The sequence below is a fragment of the Ursus americanus genome, chromosome X (assembly GCF_024610735.1).
Source record: "Ursus americanus isolate L20-20 chromosome X, mUrsAme1.1.p, whole genome shotgun sequence".
Lineage (NCBI taxonomy): Eukaryota > Metazoa > Chordata > Mammalia > Carnivora > Ursidae > Ursus > Ursus americanus.
This window is the reverse complement of record NC_142164.1, coordinates 36079205-36085204: the sequence shown is the minus strand read 5'-3', so window position 1 is coordinate 36085204 and position 6000 is coordinate 36079205.

The following is a 6000-nucleotide window of genomic DNA, read 5'->3' as shown; positions in this document are numbered from 1 at the left end:
GAGCGTCTTCCAGTTGCTAACTGGTCATATGCCATATCTGTGGGCTTTCTTCCCCACAGTCCTTGTTCTTTGAAACATCCCTAACGAGCTCTGTGCGCCAGTCCTTTAATTGACTCTGTTAATCTTCATAAAAGGCTCTCCAAATCATCCATGACTCTCATGAACTGAGTGACTATGACCAACACCAAAAAAGAAAGAAAATTCAGGAAAATGAGAAAAGATGAGTCAGCAGGAAGCTTTTCCTCATTTCCACTGTTTGTATCTCTGATCTTTCAAAGACTGTTATTTAGTGCTATTTTTATAGAACACAGGTAGTACATGTTCCCAGTAGAACATATTAAAAAATAGAAGAATAAAAAGAAGGAAAAACAATCTCCTATCATCGGACCAAGTGCTCACTCTCTCTCTCTCTCTGTCAAATAAATAAATAAAATAATTTTTAAAGATTATTTATTTGAGAAAGAGAACACAAGCGGTGGGGAGGGGCAGAGGGAGAGGGAGAAGTAGACTCCCCACTGAGCAGGGAGCCGGATGCGGGGCTTAATCCCAGGACCCCAGCTCACGACTCAACCAACTGAGCCATCCAGGTGCCCCTATGGCTTTCAATTCTTAAATAGCTCATAGGAGAAATTTCCAGTTCTTGAGCAGACCTTCTAAGCGCTGTCTTTTGCCACTGGTGTCTGCAACTGCACAATATATGTCAGTAATTCAGACTTCTACTTACTTATACATTTCATGATGCTTAATACCTTTGATTACATCATTCGCTCTGCCTAGAAAGCTTCTCCCATCTTTTTTCCCCTCCATAGCCCTAAGTATTACTTCAAGGGTCAGTGCATATGTCATCTCCCTCAGGCAATCTTCCTTGAATCTCCAGGTTGGGCTAAGTGCACCTTACTGTGCTACCGTGCACTCGAGGCCTCTCCTGGGTGTTGCTAACCCAGTATATTGAAATCCATTTTCATTTCTACTCTTGCCACTAAACCATAAGCATCCGGAGGACAGAGACCATGTCTAATTCATCCCCCAGTTCTTAGTACCTAACATATGGTTAGAGATACAAGTTCTGCTGAACAGAACTGAGGCCTTTTTTGTGCCCATACCTGTGCTGGATGCTGGTTAACTTAAGAGGAATCAAAATCATAATTGAGTAGAAGAGATTGGTTTCAGAATATGTAGCTATAGACTAACTATCATTCAATGCTGTAAGTTACTCTGGGTTGATGGAGGAAGGAGTGAGTGGTTCTGCTCGGAGCTAGACGGTGGTCTGGCTCATCCGTTTTTTGTTCATTACCGCTAAAGCATGGGAATCCCAAAGACCCCCCATGATACTTGATCAGTTGGTATCTGTCCCCTTAAATACAGTATCATTTTAATTTTAATGTGATTTCTACTGTTGTCCTTGAAATTTTTTTGAAGATTTGTTTCTTTATTTGGGGGAGGGAGAGAGCACGCATGAGCGTGTGGGTAGGGGAGGGGCAGAGAGAGAAGGAGAGAGAGAGAATTTCTTTCTTTTTTTTTTTTTAAGATTTTATTTATTTATTCGACAGAGATAGAGACAGCCAGCGAGAGAGGGAACACAAGCAGGGGGAGTGGGAGAGGAAGAAGCAGGCTCATAGCGGAAGAGCCTGATGTGGGGCTCGATCCCATAACGCCAGGATCACGCCCTGAGCTGAAGGCAGACGCTTAACCGCTGTGCCACCCAGGCGCCCCGAGAGAGAGAATTTCAAGCAGACTCCCTGATGAGCTCAGAGCCAGAAGGTGGGATTGATTTCACGACCCTGAGATCCTGACCTGAGCCAAAACTAAGAGTCAGACGCTTCACCGAATGAGCCACCCGGGTGCCCCTGTCCTTGAAATTTTCATACCTATAGTCAACCCAATCTGGCACCATCTTGCCTCCCTAGAAATGTGTTTTGGAGCGTGGAACTCACAGAAGAAAATGGGAAACTAGACTCAAGTATGTCTAGACAGAAGGAGTTACTTCAATGTGTCTGAGAAATACTCTACATCCTGTGTTTCTCTTCTGACTCACCCCCATCAGAAGGAGAATGGCTGTTCTACAAGAGGTAAGGCCCTGGCTCAGCCATAGGGGCTGCCGTTGCTTCCTCCCTCAGCAGTATGTGATCCCCAGCATCGGCTCATTGTTGATTAGTACTAAATGCTCGTCATGTTCCCAGGCCTGCAGAATGGCAACTAAACCAAAGCACCCCTCTACCAACTGACTTTTCCTTGGAGAAGGGTAAGAGAGGTAATTACTGACCCACAGGTCTCCTCCTAGATGGGAGCCCAGAGGCTAAGACTGAAGCAGCTGACACCTGTTACAAAATGAATTGGCGCCATCTCTTCAAAAGCCGGGGCTGACCAACGCCGTTAATCAAGAGCAGATGGACCAGCCCCCAACCAGGGATGAAGCTGATACTGGGGCCTCCAATGGAGAACACATTGGGTCCTATATGCTTTAAAGACCATGTAGCTTTTTAGAAAGGCTGAATCCAGGGGAACAGGATTATAACTATTCTTTTAGTACACACAGTGCCCAGCTTACAAATGAAATGTGTTCCAAAGGTTTAATGGTTTGGAACTCAAAACACATTTTTCCTGTAGAATTAAGGTTATACACTAATTCTCAGGTTTCCATCCAGCCCATAAAAACCGTATTCAATCCTGCAATGTAGCTGAGCTATGATACTAGAGTAGTAGTTGGAGTTCTAGATACTAATTCTGTATTAGTTGCTGGGGGCCATGGAATATAGAGAAGTAAAGAGTTCCAGAAGAAGTCGTTCTCTTCAAACCCCTGCTTTCTCTCTTGGGAACAGTCCTGGCCTGCTTGCGGCAAATTTTCAAACATGCCCAATTGTTTCTGAAAAACCCTCATCTTCCTTTCTGCACCTTTCCAAGGCAGGGCTCCAGTGCCTTTGAGGCTACCCCAAGCCCCCAACTTGACAGCTCCCTAAAACTGCCTAAGCATCTTCTCCAGTCACCCCCATGGCTCCCGAATCTCCTCTTCTCCCCCCGCTCTCCATGACATTACTCTTTCCTCACAGGAGTCCAAAACCGAGCACTTCGACCCTTATGCCAAACCTGTTCTGCTTCTGACTTTCCAGGCTGGGTTAAAAGCAATACCATTCTTACTCAGTTAAGTTCAAAAGCCCAGGGTCCTCTTTGATGTCTTTTTCCCTTGCTTCACTCAGCTCATCAAACATCTTGAGGATTCCACTTCTAGAAAGTCTTTGGCTATCCCCATCCTTCTTTGGGATCTCATCAGTGTAAGGGATCCTTTGGCAGCTGCAATGTTGGCCTCGCTGTCTGTAATCTCTCACTTGAACTACGGCCCAGCTCTTCCCTCCGCTGACGGATGAGCCTTTGCTAAAGCAGAGTTTTAATCACCTCCTCCATCCTCCCCCCCCCAACCAAATCTGGTTCTCCTAACACATCACAGCTACTCTTTTTCCATTTAGTCTTCACAACCCAGGTGAGTTAGCTATTCTCATTCCCTTTAGGAAAATTAGGAACAATAATTTACTGAAGGTCACCGGCCTGCTCAGTGAAGCAGCCAAGATTTGAACTTGGATTTGTATCCAAAACCCACGGTCTTTCACTCTATAACACCTCCATCTATGGGCCAAATACCTTAGGTTGGCCATCTAGGTCTTCCACGATCGGGCTTCGTCTTACCTTCCCGCCCTCTCCCACGCCACTCCTCTTTATACCCACTCTATTCCTAACCAGACTGCTTGCTGCTTCCCAAAGCTGGCCGGGATTCTCCTACCTTTCTGTCTATGCTTTTTGTTGGCTGGTGAGAACTTTCCTTGTTAAGGCCCAAAGCAAATGCTATTTCCTTCACAAAACCTCCCCTTCTCCCCCTCATCCACCTACAAATACACTCAAATACTAGCCAAAAGTTCTCTCCCTTCGCCACCACACTGTCGCCTCCTTTTAATTGTAGCCTAAACAACTAATTGTAGTTATTTGAGTGGGGTTTAGAAGCCCAACTACCACTTTAAATCCTTAAGGACACCCAAACTTTCCGCTCTCGGTCCTAGCAAGTGAGGTATCCGTGGTAGGGATTCAGTTAATGATTAAGGTATGAATTATTAGTGGAAATTATGGTTGCCAGGTAAATAAGGCTGAGTGTCATGATGAGGATTTTCTCTTGAATGAGAAAGCCCCCAGAGTTTGATCAGAGCAAGACCAGCACAAAAGTTGTGTTTTTAGAATAACTAATGAAGATTCAAGATACAAGGTGGAGGGGCGCCTGGGTGGCTCAGTTGGTTAACCGTCTGCCTTTAGCTCAGGTCATGATCCCAGGGTGTTGGGCTCGAGTCCCGCATCAGGCTCCCGGCTCAGTGGGGAGCCTGCTTCTCCCTCGGCCTGCCCCTCCCCCTGCTTGTGCGCATGCTCTCTCTCTCTGTGTCAAATAAATAAAATCTTTTTTTAAAAAAAATACAGTTTAGAGCTGTGCTGGATGAAAGCGTCATTCTGTTATGCATCAACTCTGTGACTTTTGGCAAGTCACTGAATAACAACTGTATTGCGGTGTAATTACATACTACAGAAATCACCTTTTAGAGTGCAAAATTCAATGTTTAACATATTCACAGTGTCATGCAACTATCACCACCAATTCCAGAATATTTTTATTGCTCTGAAAAAGATCCCATGCCCATTGGCAGCAGCCCCCGCCCCTGACCCCTGTATTCCCCCAAACCTGCCAGCCCTTGGCAACCACTAAGGTACCTTCTGTCTCTATGGATTTGCCTGGTCTGGACATTTCATATAAGGGGAATCATACAGTATGTGGGGTTTTGTGATTGGCTTCTTTCACTTGGCATAAAGATTTGCTCATGATGTACCATCTGTCATTCCTTTTTATTGCTGAATAATATTCCACTGTATGGAAATACTCATTTTCTTTTCAGTGGATGCATATTTGGGTTTTTCCCATTTTTTGGCTATTACAAATTGTGTTGCCATGAACACTCATGTACTATTATTTTTGTGAACATATGTTTTCTTTTTTTTTTAAGTAGTCTCCACATCCGGCGTAGAGCCCAATGCAGAGCTTGAACCCATGACCCTGAGGCCAAGGCCTGAGCCGAGATCAGGAGTCGGACACTTAACCTGACTGAGCCACCCACGTACCTGGTGAACATATGTTTTCAATTATCTTGGCTCTATACCTAGGAGTGGAATTGCTGGGTCATATGGGAACTCTAATGTTTAACTTTTTCAGGAACTGATGGACTGCTTTCCATTTACTCTACCATTTTACATTCCCACCAGCAATGTGTGAGGGTTCAAATTTCTCAAAGTCCTCACCAACACTTGCCATTTTCTGGGGGCTTTTTTATTATAGTTATCTTATTGGTTGTGCAATGGTCTCTTGTGGTTTTGATTTGCATTTCCCTGATGACTGACGTTGTTGGGCATATTTTCATGTGCTGATTGGCTACTTCTACAGCTTCTTTGGTGAAATCTCTATGCATATTCTTTGCCCATTTTAAAATTAGGTTATTTATCTTTTTGTTGTTGAGTTGTAGTTGTTCTTTATACATTCAGGATGTAAGTCCCATATAAAATATATGATTTGCAAATATTATCTCCCATTCTGTGTGTTATCCTTTCACTTTCTTTACAGTGTCCTTTGAAGCACAAATGTTTTTAATTTTGATGAAGTCCAATTTATCTATTTTTTCTCTGGGTTTCTTGTGCTTTTGGTGTTATATCTAAGAAATTTCTAATCCAAGGTTATGAAGGTTTGCATCTGTTTTCCCCTAAGAATTTTATAATTTTAGCTATTACATTTAGGTCTGTGAGCCATTTTGAATTAGTTTTTATATGGTGTGAGGTGGGGGTCCAACTTCGTTCTTTTGCATGTGGATACCAAATTGTCCCAGAACCATTTGTTGAAAAGACACACACACACACACACACACACACACACACACAGATCATTCTTTCCCAATGAATTCTCTTGGCACCTTGCCAAAAATCAGT